We start from the raw sequence: 17,999 nt of genomic DNA, 5'->3' as shown, positions 1-17,999 counted from the left end.
TCTGAAACAGGCTCCAGGCTCTGAGCTGGCAGTCAGCACAGAGCCCGATGCGGGGCTCGAACCCACAAACCGCGAGATCATGACCTAAGCGAAAGTCGGTCGCTTAACTGACTAAGCCACCCAGGCGCCCCAATAAACATTTTTTTAAAAAGGAATGAAAGGCTGGAGTGCTACATGAGGTATTCCAAATGGTAATATCTCCAGGGAGGCAGGAGGAGCCCATATTTTCATATTTTATAAAGCTTGTGTGATATGAAAAGGGATGACATCACATGATTTAATATTAAATTTGATATTAAAATTATTATTTAATAAAAATTCTGTTACACACATGAGCCTTGCTTGTGGATGGGTTCATGGGACTCTACCTTCTATCAGTGGTCATCTCTAGTAAGAGATTACAAAGAGGATGAGAAGAAAATGAAATCCACACAGAGGGATCCAAGCACAGCACACCATGTAATGGTAACGCACTCATGAGCTTACGGGAGATCCTGCCCTTTATTTTCTTACTTTTATAATCCACTTAATAGGATCTAGATCAATTACATCTGGATCTTAAAAGAGGTGATAAACTACAACTTTAATGTCTGAATTCAAGCTAAAAAAAGTAATGAGTTTATTTTTTTCTTTAAAAAACCTTTTAAATCAAAGATAGTTAACATTTAGTGCAATAATGATTTCTAGAATAGAATTTAGTGATTCATCCTCAATATATAATACCTAGTGCTCATACAAAAACCCTTCCTAATGTCCATCACCCATTTAGCCATTCTTAATGCTCCCCCCCCCCACCTCCTTCCAGCAACCTTTGGTTTGTTCTCTGTATTGTAGAGTTTCTTATGGCTTGCCTCCCTCTCTGTTTTTATCTTAATTTTCCTTCCCTTCCCCTATGTTCACCTATTTTATTTCTTGAATTCCATCTATGAATGAAGTCCTATATTTGTCTTTGACTGAACAGTATTTAAGAGGCCACTTTAAAATAAATTGTCTCTAGACCACTGTCCCTGTATATGACTAGCTTCAACTGAACACGTCTCCCACACAGAAATAGAATATGCAAAGGAAATTTATTTTGCACTCAGTGCAGAGCCACTTGCAGGGCTTGAACTCACAAACCATGAGATCATGACCTGTATCAAAGTCAAGAGTCTGATGCCTAATTAATGTGAGCCACCCAGGCACCCCTTAATATTATTTTTAAAACCCAGCGCCTAGTGGCGACTGGGTGGTTCAGTCAATTAAGCATCCAACTCTTGATTTCAGCTCAGGTTATGATCTCACGGTTTGGTGAGTTCAAGCTTGCATCAGGCTCAGCGCTCTATGGAGCCTGCTAAGGATTTTCTCTCTCCCTCTCTATCTGCACCTCCCCACTTGTGCTTTCTCTGTCTTTCTCAAAATGAATAAATAAACTTTTAAAAAGTCCCAAATTTCTATGAGCGCTAAAGATGGAATTAAATTTTAAAGTGTTACAAATCAAAAAATTTATCTCTAGATAATATTTTAGAATTAGCTGAAAAAGAATCCAAAGTTAGGGCTTAACTTCTATGCTTGCTGGGGTGTAGACTAAGTTAAGTACCAATAAAAGAGGGAAAACATCATCCAAGGTGGACCAGGCTCTCAACAAAAGTTACAGGACAAAAATTGTGATGTTTTTATTACACCTCCCACTCCCGTCCCACTAGTCTCCTTACAGCCGCTCTTACATCTTTGTTTCTGAGAGTGTAGATTAGTGGGTTGAGGCTAGGTGTGACAACAGTTTAAAAGAGGGCAATGAACTTGCCCTGATCTTGGGAACTTCCTGATGGTGGCTGCAGATATATGCACATGTTTGGAATGAAAAAGAGGGACACAACCTTAAGATGGGCTCCGCATGTCCCAAACACTCTCTGAAGTCCGGTTGATGACTGCATCCTCAGCACAGCCCGGGCAATGGCGCCGTATGAGCTGAGAATCAGGATGAGTGGTATGAGGACAAAAATAGAGCTCATGATCAGGAGGGTCAGCTCATTAGTATGTGTATCAACACATGACAATCGCAGCAGAGCTGGAACTTCACAGAAGAAATGGTCCACTTGGCGATGTCCACATAGGGGGATCCAGAAGGTAAAGGAGTATTGAAGTGCTGAGTTGTTAAAGCCACTGACCCAGGAAGCCACAGCCAACAGGTGGCAGAAACGAGGGTTCATGACCACGGTGTAATGCAGGGGTCTACAGACAGCTGCATAACGGTCATAGGACATGACCACCAGGAGGACACACTCTGTGGTTCCCAGTGCAAGGTCAAATTAAAGTTGAGTCATGCAACCTGCTTTAGAGATGGTCTTTTCTGGGCCCCAGAGGTTGACCAGTAACTGAGGGATGGAGCTGGTTGTGTAGCAGAGATCCAGAAAAGAGAGGTTGGAGAGGAAGAAGTACATGGGAGTGTGGAGATGGGCGTCCAGGTACGACAAGACAATGATAAAGAGGTTGCCTATCAATGTCACCAGGTAGAACATCAAGATAAGCACAAAGAGAACTACTTCCAGATGCGGCCAACGAGAAAAACCCAGTAGAACAAAGTAACTTTCAGAACTTGCATTTTTCCCCATCATTATTCATTTTTTTTTCAGTATCTGAAGAGAAAATCATAAACTCATAGGCTGCTCACCCATTGTTAAACTTCTCAGTAGTCTGAGGAAAACCTATGTCCTTTCCAAAATGCTCTTGTTACAGTAACGTTTTCATAGTTTTATTTTTATGTTTCATTCAGTTCTTTTTTCCTGCTGTGGACATAATCAATAACTTCTCAAGTGAATAAGTACTATTTATGAATCTCTAAGTTAGTATTGGATAAAAAAAAAGATTAAAGATTATGTTCCATAGCCAAGAAGACAACTTTAATGAAAAAAACCTTTTAACAAAAAAATTTTCAATGTATCCTTTTTTTATGTACTTCAGGCTATTTCTAATTCTGTGGTGACAAAGAAAGGAATATCTCTACTCAATAATCTTACATATAAGTGAGACCTTACCATGACATGAAGAACAACTCAGTAGCAACTTTAAAATATTAAAATTGGGGGGCACCTGGGTGGCTTAGTCGGTTAAGCGTCCGACTTTCGTTTAGGTCATGATCTCACGGTTCGTGGGTTCGAGCCCCGCGTCGGGCTCTGTGCTGACTGCCAGCTCAGAGCCTGGAGTCTGTTTCAGTCTGTGAATCCTTCTCTCTCTGACCCTCCCCTGCTCACGCTGTCTCTCTCTCTCTCTCTCCTAGAAATAAATAAAACATTAAAAAAATATATTAAAATTGGGTGAAAAAAATTTTCAATTTCCTTATGATTATAGGAAGAACAAATATTCTTATTCATTCATGTATGCTAATGACCGTCTTTGGACAAAAAAGAAAAAGCATGCAACTGGAAGTATAAAAAAAGGCACACATGTGCACACACACACCCAAAAATGAGTATTCATTCTATGAGCTCAGCTGAAGTCTTAATCCTAATTGAGAAGTGAAGTATCCTGGGGATTCAGTGATGGAATACTTCCAACCATAAATGAGACTAGAACTAATTTTGAAAGACCAAAATGAAGTTCAGAATTGAAGAAAACTGTGGAAGAAACAAGAGGAAAAGGGAGGGTGTAGACCAGGAAAGTGGGCAGGAAGCAGTGGGGCTTGGGACTGAATGAGTGTGAGTCCCAGGCTGTGAGGCCTGGACAACAGCATGGAAACAATTTCCACAGAACTTCACCTGCTTTAGGACAGCAGCTAACACATTTGAACTCTAAGCCATAATTTATAATTATTCCACAATTTTAGGTTTCCTACAATTTCAAATTGAGCTTTTGAATAGTAAACTCACTGATTTTTGAGTTTTCAGTTGCTTATTTTCTCTTATGTGTTATCAGTCTTTCATTGACAACATTAACACTTTATAGTTGTTGCTAAAAGACATAGTAATCTGCATTTACATATTCCCAAATAGCTTTGCCCAGCCATGTCTCTCCTCACTCTCTGAGAGAAGACAGCAAAGACAAATTCAACTAGAACAGACCAACATGCAGTCTTTTCAAGGACTTTTACTAGCTCAACTATTGTACTCTTAGCATTTGAAAAAGATGTAAGGGATGTCTAATTGGTCAAGATCTAGCTGGGGAGACAGGAACACTAAATGTGGCCCAAGATTGTTAAGATTGATTCACAAATATATCTATACACCATTTAATATTATTCATAATATAACTATCATTAACCTCATGAGGGATGGGGGGAAATTTTCCAAGATATTTCTTTTTCATATCCCTAAAATGAAAAGGTAATACATGACGAAATATTTTAACGCAAATGCTGTGGGTATTTTCCTGAGGTAGACACAACTTTCTTGACTTACAAATAAAGCTGCCTAAATTCCTTACTACATTAATTAAAATAAAGCAGCAGTTGTGTGACATTTCTTTAACTGCTATACCAGCCATTGTTCATCATTCTCCCAGAAGTGAAAAGGAATAAGAGATAAAGGACAAACTATTCAGAATTCATAAAAAGAGAAATTTGGAGATTTATGGGTTGATTTTCTTCTTAGTAGAAAGGAGGGAATGAAGACCCTATCAAAGGTAGCTTTAGAATCATGGAATAAATATCTGTCTATTCTTTGAAGTCAAATATTATGGGGGAAATGTATGGCTTAGCACTTTCTTCTCACCCCAGTGTCACTAACAGACATTCTCCTAATTTCTATGATATCTGTTCCTTCTAACTAAGCTTAGCTCTTATTCAGGGCTCTCTCTGGTTTTCCATACTGACCTGCCTGTATTTGTCCACTCTCCCCGCTGTTCTCTTCATGGTCTATGCGTTGCCATTTACAGACCAACCAGGCTCTCTGGCTGTCATGCAACCTGAGAACATCAACCTAACTGCCTTCCTATACCAACTGTGTTTATGTTCAAAATCTAACCATGGAAAGCATAGTCTAAAACAAACTATGGTTATCATCATCACAGAAAAGAAAGCCTGGGCTAGTCCAGAAGATGTGCTTTGAGCAGAATGCAGGAATTCTTTAGGGCATTTAAGGTATCAGGGGATGGAACCCTTATCCCAGAGCAAATAGAGCCATTAAGAAAATAAAAGGACTAATGTGACTTTCTTTCCTTGACTGGGACCATGGGGAAGACAAATCCCAAAATTATAATTAATACCCTTCAAGGAACTGTCACAATGGTGTAATGTTCACAAGACTCTTCACAGAAATGCCTTCGACATGATGTTGCCCTTGTACTGGGACACCACAGAACTTATCACCACCAGCAGGAAAAATGTTGCTTTGAATGGTGTTGTCAATGAAAGGAATAGGTTCTGCTAACTCACCTGATTTTCTCCTGTTCCATCTAGGGGTAAAGCCCAAATTTACGAGAAAACAGGTTCTAAGTAGGGTAGATTCAGGAGCCATGAAACAGAAAAGATGGAAGACATTAAACTAACCTTTTCCTTATTAATCTGGTGCTCTTCGAGAGTCGACCTACACCATTTACGCCTTCCTTATTGTCTTTTAGATTCAATTCCAAGTTTATACTTACAAAAGTTCAGAAAATCTATGTGAGAGTATTTAGAGCCCTAAACCCACTCCTTTCCTCAGCTTAGTAGATAGTTGCCATGTCTATTCTCACTCCAACAGAACTTTCACATTTCATTCTCTGGAGAGGTCTTGAACTGCAGGTTGCCAGGCACATACCTTAACTGAACCCTAAGTCTAGCCCTAACCCTAACCCAAACCCTTAATTACTAACCCCAAATTCAAATCCTAACCTAAACCTAACTCTAGAGAGGTCTTTGAACTACAGGATACCAGGCACATACTATCACTCTGGTGTTAACACTAACACTTCCATAACTATAGCCCTAATTTTTATCCTGACCCTAATATGTGTGTGTGTGGGGGGGGGGGAATGTGGTGTATATATATATACAATGGGATATTACTTAGCTATAAAAAGAATGAAATCTTGCCATTTGCAATGACATGGATGGAGCTAGAGAGTATTATGCGAAGCGAAGTCAGTCAGAGAAAGACAAATACCCATATGATTTCAAACATATGTAGAACTTAAGAAACAAAACCAACAAGCAAAGGGAGAAAAAAGAGAGACAAACCAAGAAACAGACTCTTAACTATAGAGAATAAACTGAGGGTAAACAGAGGGAAAAGTGGGTGCAGGGTGTGTTAAATGGTTGATGGAGATTAAGGAAGGTACTTGTTGTGATGAGCACCTGGTATTTTAGTGGAAGTGTTGAATCCCTAGATTCTACACCTGAAACTAATATTACACTGATGTTAACTGAATGGAATTTAAATAAAAACTTTAAAAATTTAAAATAATCCAAATGTCCCTCAAAACTTTTATACTGAACATTAAAGTGATCTCTAACAATTTTGTTTATTATTTCTAAAACCTTTCATTAACAACTCCTTGGCTTCCCATAAAGTCCCTGTGTCAGGAAGGAATTTTTGTTTACTAATAACTAATCACACTGCTAATCCTGTGGCCCATTTTCTGTATTGCATGTTGACTCAACTGGGTCTACCAGGAGTCACAGACATTCATTTAAAAGTCTTCAGTTTGTATCTCCCTCATTCCTGCCAAATTCTAGCAGTGATTTGGTTCTACACTGAGCCACATTTATCTTAATTGCCTTTCACATTTGAACTCTGTGTACATTTGGCTTTATATACTGGCTTCCAATTTTACACTGGTTCTTACATGCCCTCCTTAATAAAAATACCAAATACTTCTGGTGCACTTAATAGGAGCTAGACTATTTTAAGTACTTCAGAAATATTCACCCTTTTAGCTCCATCGCTACTCTATAAGGAAGGCTAGTCTAATTAGCAATATCTCAAGATGAGGAAATTGAAATATAGACAACTTAAGTCACTCATCCACTACCACCGTGTGAGCAGTAGCAGCAGCATTTGAAACCAAGTATGCTGGCTCCAACATTAGAATTCTTTATCACTTTCATGTAATATAAAAGTGAAGCTACACACATTTTGAGAATATGTGTAAGAGATAAACCATTGCCATACAAAGCCATGTTCCACCCATGTAAACCATTTAATCTTCTGTGATTTTATAGATAAAAATATGTCATATTCTGTTTGCATAAGGATAGAAAAGTGATGGGGCTCCTGGGTGGCTCAGTCGGTTAAGCGTCCAACTTCGGCTCAGGTTACGATCTCACGGTTCATGGGTTCGAGCCCCGCGTTGGTCTCTGTGGTGACAGCCAGCTCAGAGCCTGGAGCCTGCTTCGGATTCTGTAACTCCCTCTCTCTCTGACCTTCCCCTGCTCTCTCTCTCTTTCTCTCAGAAATTTTTTTAAAAAGGATAGAAAAGTGCCATATATTTTGTGATGCATGTCACATTAAGATTACACAATATTAATCTCAAATTTTATTTTATTTTAGAATTTAATCAATTTTATTAATATTTGAAAATTTCCAAACTCATTCTGTGAGGCTCGCATTATTTTGATTACAAAACCAAAGACCCTACTAAAAAGAATTATAGACCAATATCCCTGAAGAACATCAATGCACAAATTCACAAGACATTGTGAATAGCAATCATTTCCAATAATACATTAAAAGAATTATTTACCGGGGTGCCTGGGTGGCTTAGTCGGTTAAGCGTCCGACTTTTGCTTAAGTCATTATCTCGCGGTTCCTGGGTTTGAGCCCCGCATCGGGCTCTGTGCTGACTGCCAGCTCAGAGCCTGGAGCCTATTTCGGAGTCTGTATCTCCCTCTCTCTCTGACCCTCCCCTGCTCACGCTGTCTCTCTCTCTCTCTCCTAGAAATAAATAAAAAATCTTAAAAAAAAAAAAGAATTATTTACCATGATCAATGGGATTTATTCCTGGGCTGCAGGGATGCTTCAATACCTGCAAATGAATCAGCGTGATACATCACATTAATAAACGAAAGGATAAGAACCACATGATACTCCCAATAGATGCAGAAAAATATCTCACAAAATACAGCATCCTTTCTAGATAAAAAACCCTCAAGAAAGTAGGGATGAAAGGAATATACCACAGCATGATAAAGGTCATATATGAAAGATCCACAGCTAATATCATCCTCAAGGGGAAAAATCTGAGAGCTTTTCCCCTCAGGTCAAGAACATGACAAAGATGTCCACTCTCACCACTGTTATTCAACATAGTACTGGAAATCTTAGCCTAAAGAATCAGACAACAATAGCAACAGAAATAATAAAAGGCATCCAAATCACCAAGGAAGAAGTTAAACCTTCATTCTTTGCAGATCACATGATACTTTACCTAGAAAAGCTGAAAGACTCCAACAAAACCCTGCTAGAATAAATACATGAATACAGTTAAGTCGCAGGATATAAAATCAATAGAGAAATCAGTTCCATTTCTATAAGCAGCAGAAAGAGAAATAAAGGGATCTACCCATTTAAAATTACACCAGATCATGGGTGCCTTGATGTAGGCTCAGGTCACAATATTGTGTTTTGTGGGTTCGAGCCCCCCATCAGGCTCTTTCCTGACAGCTCAGAGCCTCCTTAGGATTCTCCTCCTTCTCTCTCTGCCTCTCCCCCACTTGTTATCTTTGTCTCGAAATGAATAAGCATTTAAAAATTTACAAAATATAAAAATGGGGGCGCCTGGATGGCTCAGTCGGTTAAGTTTCCAACTTTGGATCAGGTCATGATCTCACCATTTGTGAGTTGGAGCCCCGCGCCGGGATCTGTGCTGATAGCTCAGAGACTGGAGCCTGCTTCCGATTCTGTGTGTCCCTCTCTCTCTGCTGCTTCCCAACTCAAGCTCTGTCTCTTTCTCTCTCTCAAAAATAAATAAACATTTAGGGGCACCTGGGTGGCTCAGTACATTGAGCATCCGATTGCGGCTCAGGTCACAATCTTATAGTTTGTGGATTCAAGCCCCGCATCCAGCTTTGGCCTGACAGCTCAGAGCCTGGAGCCTGTTTCGGATTCTGTGACTCCCTCCCTCTCTGTCCCTCCCTTGTTCACGCTCTGTCTTACTCTGTCTCTCAAAAATAAATAAATGTAATAAAATATATAAATACTTAAAAGTTTTAAAAAAATATGTATGTATATACATGTGTACATACATATATATATATATATAATTACACCAAAAAAAAAGCCATAAAATACCTAGTAGTAAACATAACCAAAGAGGTAAAAGGTATGTACTCTGTAAACTATAGAAAGATTATTAAATAAATTAAAGACACGCAGAAACAGAAAAACAGTCCATAATCAAAGATTAGGAAAAAAAATACTGTTTAAATGTCAATACCACCCAAAGCAAGCTACACATTCAATACAACCCCTAAAAATATAACACTAACATTCTTCACAGAGCTAGAACAAGCAATCCTAAAATTTGTATGGAACTAGAAGAGACCCCAAATAGCCAAAGTAATGTTGAAAAAGAAAACCAAAGTTAGAGGCATCACAATTCCAGACTTCAAACTGTATTACAAAGCTGTAATCATCAAGATAGTATGAAACTGGCACAAAAACAGACACATAGATCAACAGAATAGAAAAGAGATCCCACAAAGGGACCCACAAATATATAGCCAACTAATCTTCAACAAAGCATGGAAAAAAATATCCAATGGGAAAATAAGAAAAGCAATTTTGTCAGTAAATGGTGCTGGAAAAACTGGACAGTAGCAGGTAGAAGAATGAACCTGGACTACTTGCTTACACCCTACACCAAAATAAACTCAAAACGGATGAAAGACCTACATTTAAGATAGAAAACCATCAAAATCCTAGAGGAGAAAAGAGGCCACAACTTCTTTGACTGACTGCAGCAACTTCTTGCTTGACATGTCTCCAGAGGCATGGAAACAAAAGCAAAAATGTACTATTGGGACTTCATTAAGATAGAAATCTTCTGCACAGTCAAGGAAACAATAAAAATAAATAAATAAAAGGCAACCAACGGAATGGGAGAAGATGTTTGCAAATGACATATCAGATAAGGGATTGGTATCCAAAATCTATAAAGAACTTATAAAACTCAAATCCCAAAATCATCATCATCATCATCATCATCATCATCCAGCAAAGAAATGGGCAAAAGACATGAACAGACACTTTTCCAAAGAAGACATCCAGATGACTCACAGATACATGAAAAGATGGTCAACATCACTCATCAACAGGGAAATTCAAATCAAAACCACAATGAGATGCTACCTCACACATGTCAGAATAGCTAAAATTAAAAGCTCATGCAACAACAGATGTTGGCAAGGATGCAGAGGAAAAAGAACACACCTTTGTATTGTTGGTGGGAATGCAAACTGGTGCAGACACTCTGGAGAACAGTATGCAGGTGCTTCAAAAATTAAAAAGAATATATATTTTAAATTAAAAGTAGCAATTGCACTACTATGTATTTATCCAAAGGACACTAAAAATGTTGATTCAAAGGGGGCACATGCACCCTAATGTTCATAGCATTGCTATCAACAATACCCAAATTATGGAAAGAGCCCAAATGTCCACCAACTGACAAATGAATAAAGATGTGGTATATATTCACAATGGAATATTACTCAACCGTCAAATGAATGAAATCTTGCCATTTGCAAAAATGTAGATGGAACTAGGATGTATTATGCTAAGTGAAATAAGTCAGCCAGAGAAAGACAAATATCATATGATTTCAATCATATGTGGAATGTAAGAAACAAAACAGATAAATATAGAAAAGGGAAGGAAAACATGGTAAAAACAGAGGGAGGCAAAGCATAAGAGACTTTTATATTCAGAGAACAAACCAAGGTTTGCTAGAGGTGTTGGCAGGGATGGGCTAAATGGGTGATGGCATTACGGAGGGCACTTGTTGGGGGTGAGCACTGGGTAGTATATATAAGTATAATCACTGAATTCTAGCTTGAAACCATTATTACACTATAAGGTAACTAACCTGGAACAAATTTTTAAAAATTGTATAAATATTTTATATAGTTTTATATACATATGTGAGATTTATATAATGTTACAATACATTACATAACATATATGCATTGTATAATACTATATGTAAATAATATATTGTACATAAATATGTATATAAACATCATATAATAACATGTACCTAAGTATGTGTAATATAGGCATATATAAGTATAAACATTATATGTAGTATATATATTATATGTAATAAACTTTATATTATAATTCACTTGATCACCTGTGGAACAGTCACCTGTTCCATCCTTCTCTATCCCTGATACCTTCCATAAATAAGCACCCGCTTTGAAATATTTTGGCTGTTTCTTTTGGTATTTAACTATTTCCAAATAATACACTTAAAGTGCTAATTATTCTTTTGTTTTGATAATATCTACTAAATCCAACCTGAGCAGACCTATCGCCTCCTCCTTAATGTATCCCGTAACTAGTTAACAAGCACACTTATTCTCCTCACTGACAAGATCCTCCTGCATATGGGTGCCATCCTGGAACCCCTCTCCATTAATCACCATCCTAAAATCATTTTCCATTTTTCTTCTGTAGTAGTCTGTGTTAGTGGATTCCATACCTTCTTCTTTCTCGTAAAACATATTCTCTTTTGGTGATTTTCTTAGCTGTGACAAATATATTTTGTATTCCATGAGCGTCTGGTTGAGAGAAGTGTTTTCCATTTATGCACTGATCTTGGCTTCCTGATCAAAGGATTGCAGCAAGAACAATATGTTCTTGAGTTCAGTAAACCTGGTGACAGCTTACCTTTTCTGCCAGTAACCCTCCTGCCAACATGACATCACCAAAGAATCACAGCTATCTTCCAATATTATGGAACCCATAGACAAAAAGATCTACAACATACCCTATAAAGAATCCAAAATTTAAGGAAATGTGATGTGCTATAGGAAAACACAGGAAGACAAGTCACCAAAGTCAGGAAAACCATATATGAACAAAATAACATTAGCAAACATATATATGTCATTAAAAGAACCAAAAAGAAATTTTGGAGCTGAAGATACAATAAATGAAATGAAATATGCAATAGATAGTATTAACATCAAATAGATCAAAGAGAAGAAAGAATCTGTGATTTGGAAGATAAGAAGTTTGAATACTGAGAACAAACTGAGGGCTGGGGTGTAGAGAGGAGAAGGGGAATGCTGGGCATGGGGGAGGGCACTTGTTGGGATGAGCACTGGGTGTTAGATGGAATCTCACTTGAATAAACTAGGAAAGAAAAAAATTAATAATAACAAACAAAGAAGAATGAAAAAGAGGAAAGAATGTCAATAATCTATAGGATGTCATCAAATGAAACACTGTACAAATTAATGCCATTCCAGAAAGATAAGAGAAGGAAAAGGGAGAGGAAAGCTTATTTTAAAAAACAATGGCTGAAAAATTCTTAAACCTGGGAAGAGATTTGAATATCCATATTCATCAGGCTAATAGGTCACCCCATAATTTCAGTACAAAATTTACTTATCTGGGTCACCTGAGTGACTCAGTCAGTTGACTATGACTACTTGATTCTTGAATTTGGCTTTGTTCATGATCCCAGAATCATGGGATCAAGCCTGGAGTCAGGCTCTGCACTGGGCATGGAGTCTGCTTAAGATTTTCTCCCTCTCTGGGGCACCTGGGTGGCTTAGTCGGTTAAGCGTCCGACTTTCGCTTAGGTCATGATCTCGCGGTTCGTGGGTTCGAGCCCCACGTCAGGCTCTGTGCTGACTCCCAGCTCGGAGCCTGGAGCCTGTTTCAGAGTCTGTGACTCCCTCTCTCTCTCTGACCCTCCCCTGCTGTCTCTCTCTCTCTCCTAGAAATAAATAAAACATTAAAAAAAAAAAAAAAAGAATCTGAAACAGGCTCCAGGCTCTGGGCTGTCAGCACAGAGCCCGACACGGGCCTCAAACCCACGAACCATGAGATCATGACCTGAGCCAAAATCGGACGCTCAACCGACTGAACCAAATAGGTGCCCACGCACACATTCTTAGGAGACATTCCCTTTGGTGCGAGAAGTTCTCTATTAAGTGGACATAGGATTGAAAGGTCCAGACTTGGTGAAACTTGAGACAGCATCAAAGTGGACTGTTACTGAATCTAAAGTTTGACCTTGTCCCCATTTCACTCTTCTTGAATATAAACCTACCCACACTGCTAACATTACAAAATAAAACACAATATCATCAATACAGCAGAAGCATCATGTTTACTCCCCAATTACAGTAACCCTTCTCAGAGATGATCATTATTATGAAATTCATTTTTCATTCTTTATCTTTCTTTCCTTTCTTTTATTGTTCTCTGAATTTTATTAATATTAATTTATCTTTACATAATGTAAAAAAGATGTTACACGTATTTAAACTTCAAGTACATGGCAATATATGTATTTTTCTGCAGCTTGTCTTTTCAAGCCCTATGACACAGAATAATTATGCATCATTATCTCTGGAATGTACAAAAACATACTGTCCCTTTTAGGATGATTTTTCAGAGGTTCCTGCCAAATCCTTCCCCTGCTGCCATCTGGGGGAGGGAATGATGCTGATTACTGACAACATCTGAGGACCGAGGTGGCAGCAGCACTGATGGCCCAGCAGCCCCACTGCTCAGGGCAGGGTCAACAAGGGGCAGGACTCAGGGAGAGGGTGACCTACTCGCTTAGCCTTCAACAGTTAACAGTTCTTATTTTCTTCTTTCTTTTCTGAAAGAGAAGACCCCAGAGATTACATCGCTGTGTGAACAGAAGTGAAGTATTGTAAACTTCAATAGCTGACTGAGCATGGGGACAAAACGCCTCCTCAGGTCTCTCGGATGAGTTTGACAGAGTCCATGGAGACCAAGAGAAAATGAGCTCCTCACTATCAGTCCCTGCATTCAGCCAGCTCAATAATGAGATCCCAAGGGGTTGCCTTCCTACTTGGGAAGAAGTGAATACTTTGATTATCTACGTAACTACATTAATAACTTTAAACAACAAACATTGTTCTTTAACCAGGTCCACAGAGATGTCCACACCATTCTAGGAAAAAGGATGAGCAAATGCAACAAGTCTACAATTTCTCACAACACAGTGGGACCACCATCAGTAAATCAAACGATAATGCCTTGGTCATTCCTCACTACCCTTTTCGATGGTAACTGCCCTCTGGGTAAATAAGATAGTTAATCAAGGATTAATTTAAAAACTCTTTATATTTCACTTAAAGGACAGTGAAAAGGCAAGAAAAATTCAAGGAAATAAAACCCTGGAATGCTTTTTTTTTTTTTTTAAAGTACGGTTGATACCCACATTTTTTAAATGTTAATTTATTTTTGAGAGAGAGAGAGACAGAGTGCAAGTGGGGGAGGTGCACAGAAAGAGGGAGACACAGAATCCAAGCAGGCTCCAGGTTCTGAGCTGTTAGCACAGAGCCCTATGTGAGGCTTGAACTCATGGGCCATGAAATCATGACCTGAGCCAAAGCTGGACGCTCAACCGACTGAGCCACTCAGGTGCCCCTAATTGACATCCATGTTATATTAGTTTTCAGGTATACAACCCAGTGATTCAACAATCATATGCATTATTAAATCCTTGACACAATAAATGCAGTCACCATCTGTGACCATACAATGTTATTACAATATTATTGACTATATTCCCTCTGCTGTGCTTTTGATCTCTGTGATCTATGTATCTACAACTGGAAATTTGCTCCTCTTAACCCCCTTCTCCTACTTCACCCATCCCCCTACCTTCCACTCTGGCAACTACCAGTTTGTTCTCTGTATTTATAAGTCTCTTTCTGGTTTTGTTTGTTCATTTTGCTTTTTAGATAGAAATCTTGCCACTCACAACAACATGGTTGGACTGAGGGGGATAGAGCTAAGTGAGATAAGTCAGAAAAGACAAATACCTTATAAATTCACTTTTATGAAGAATGCTATTTATATTGAATTAAATTCATACATGCATCAATCATACAAGGAATTAACTGAACATTTAAAGACTCACATACTTTTTGTATCTACTCTGTCTTTGGAATCTAAAACCATGCACCTGTTATGGCTGAGTAATATTCCATTGTGAGTGTGTGTGTGTGTGTGGGGGGGGATTGTACATATCTAAATAGTGTTTGTATGTATCTTTATCCATTCACCTATTGATGGACATTTGGGCTGTTTCCATATCTCGGCTATTATAAACAATACTACCTTAAATATAGGGACATACATCAGTGTTTCTCTTTTCTCTTTTTGTACTGAGATGAGCACTGAGTGATGTATGGAATTGTCAAATCACTATATTGTACATATGAAACTAATGTTACACTGTATGTTAACCATCTAACCTTGATAAAATAAAAGTGTTTTTGTTTTCTTTGGGTGAAGACCTAGTACTGCAATCACTGGATCATATACTATTTCAATTTTTAACATTTTGAGGAACCTCCGTACTGTTTTCCACAGTGGCTGCACCAGTGTGCACTCCCACCAGGAGTTTACAAGGGTTCCTTTTTCTTCACATCCTCACCAATACTTATTTCTTCTATGTTTTATTTTAACCATTCTGACAGCTGAAATTGATATCTTACTGTGGTTTTGATTTGCATTTCCCTGGTGAAAATGTGTTCAGTGTTGTTTGAACATCTTTACTTATGTTTGTTGGTCATCTGTATATATTCTTGGAAAAACATCTATTCAGGCCCTTCACCGTTAAAATAATGGTATCTTGCCATTTGCAACATGGATGAACCTAGAAATTAGAATGCTGACTGAAATAATTCAAATACCATATGGTTTAACTCATAGGTGGAATCTGAGAAACAAAACAAATGAACAAAGTTAAAAAAGAAGGAAAAAAGACTTTTTTTTAAATTTTTTTTTAATGTTTTATTTATCTCTAGGAGAGAGAGAGAGACAGCGTGAGCAGGGGAGGGTCAGAGAGAGAGGGAGTCACAGACTGAAACAGGCTCCAGGCTCCAAGCTGGCAGTCAGCACAGAGCCCGATGCGGGGCTCGAACCCACGAACCGCGAGATCATGACCCAAGCGAAAGTCGGACGCTTAACCGACTAAGCCACCCAGGCGCCCCGGAAAAAAGACTTTTAACTACAGAGAAGAAACTGATAGTTGGCAGAGAGAAGGTGGGTGGAAGGATGGATAAAATAGATAAAAGAAATTAAGAATACACTTCTCTTGAAAAGCAACAAGAAGGGGCGCCTGGGTGGCTTAGTGGTTAAGCGTCCGACTTTCGCTTAGGTCATGATCTCGCAGTTCGTGGGTTCGGGCCCCGCGTCGGGCTCTGTGCTGACTGCCAGCTCAGAGCCTGGAGCCTGTTTCAGTCTGTGACTCCCTCTCTCTCTGACCCTCCCCTGCTCACGCTGTCTCTCTCTCTCTCTCTCCTAGCAATAAATAAAACATCAAAAAAACAAAAAAGAAAGAAAAGCAATAAGAAATGTATACAACTGAGGGAGGCAAGACGAAGGAGAAGTAGGGAGCTCCGTACATTTCGCTCACCCCCATTTCTCAAACAGAGAAGGCCTGAAGCCCTAGGACACTGAACCGCAGGAGTCTGGGAGCAAAAGAGACAGTCAACTAAGAAGACATTCACTTAGGTGCCTGGGTGAGAACTGGGGAAAATATAAACGGTCCGGGACCCAGAGACACGGAGGGAGGGAAGGGAACCCGCTTCCCAGGGAGTCGCAGAGAGTCGAGGAGAAAAGAAAGAGTGGCTGAAACTGCTCATAGAATTGTCCCTGGAGAAGAGAAAACTTTCAGCTCAGGATGGAGAATGATCCTATTTCTAGCTGTGGTGCTGACTTTGGGCTCAGTGTGCTGGTCAGCTGGATCCCCAGCTGGGAAGCAGCCCAGCCTAAAACTGCTCCACCGCTCTCTGGGCTCGATCCCCTGCAGAGAAGCGGCCTGGCCTGAACCTGCTCCTCTGCTCGCCTGGCTCAATTCCAGGCAGGGAAGAGGCCTGGCCTGCGGGACTGTATTTCGGGTAGTATCAATAAACTGCATGGCTAAGACCTGGAAACAAGGTGGAGCTTGAGGCACTGAACACGGCCCACCGTGTCTACGCCCGCGGCACAGGGAGACCAGATCCAAAAGAGTGCGGTACAGCACTTGCTTTGAGAAGGGACTGGGACACCTCCATTTTTCTCCCCACAACCACCAAGGCGGGAACTCAGGGAGTGGCCCCAGGGACGCAGTGGAGGCTAAGACCCGTCTACACCAAACCACACCCATCTCCCCTAGAGAGCTGCATTTTTTTTTCCTGGAGCCCAGGGCAAGACCAACATGGATGCACTGCTGTGACTAATTCTAGATTAATTCTTTCTATTCAGATATATTTTCCCTTGTCTTATTCGTTTTCCTCCCCTCTACTGTACTGGGCACTCTGGTCATTGGTTTGCTTAAACAGTCACATTTAATCCAATCTCTATATGTATATTCTACACCTCCACTGCTACCTTTCTATCTCTCTCTCTGGAATAATAAGACTACATAGTTTCTCTGAGTAACATTATCTTCATTTCTTTCTCCTTGCCTCCTACCGTATTCTCCTCTTTCTCTCTCTGAATTAAGCCTCTTAGTCTCTCTGCCTGGTCATTGTACAATTTCACTTTCTCCCCGCCCTGTCATTTCTCTCTTTGTATATGCTCTTCCATCAGCACTGCATACATCCTGCTCTTTATTTGTAGCTGGGAATTCTGGTTTTAAGGTTTTAGACTGTCCTTTGTCATTTGGGAATTTTTTGGTTTCCTTTTCTTTTTTTTCTTTTTCTTTTTCCCTGTCAGTTTGCTTGTTAGTTGGATTTGTCTGTGCATTTGCATGCCTTTGTTCCCTGTGTGTTTGTCTGTCTGTTTTCCTTTCCAGGGCTACCTCAAGAAACAAGCCAAAGTACACATGGTGGAGAGTCCCAGATACCACTATGAGTAGAGAAATAAAATAACCAAAGTCTCAACAACAGAGACCAAGAGATA

The 17,999-nt window shown here is 39.4% G+C and overlaps 1 pseudogene; it reads right to left on the bottom strand.

Moving 5' to 3' along the window:
• Positions 1 to 1,658: 1,658 nt before the first annotated feature.
• LOC120249093 lies at positions 1,659 to 2,594 on the bottom strand (annotated as a pseudogene).
• Between the last annotated feature and the right edge of the window lie 15,405 nt (positions 2,595 to 17,999).

Source organism: Hyaena hyaena, unplaced genomic scaffold (genome assembly GCF_003009895.1).
Source record: "Hyaena hyaena isolate Hyena2069 unplaced genomic scaffold, ASM300989v1 scaffold_637, whole genome shotgun sequence".
NCBI classification, from domain to species: domain Eukaryota; kingdom Metazoa; phylum Chordata; class Mammalia; order Carnivora; family Hyaenidae; genus Hyaena; species Hyaena hyaena.
Note: the sequence above shows the minus strand (reverse complement) of the source record. Positions and strands in the feature narration are given on the sequence as shown.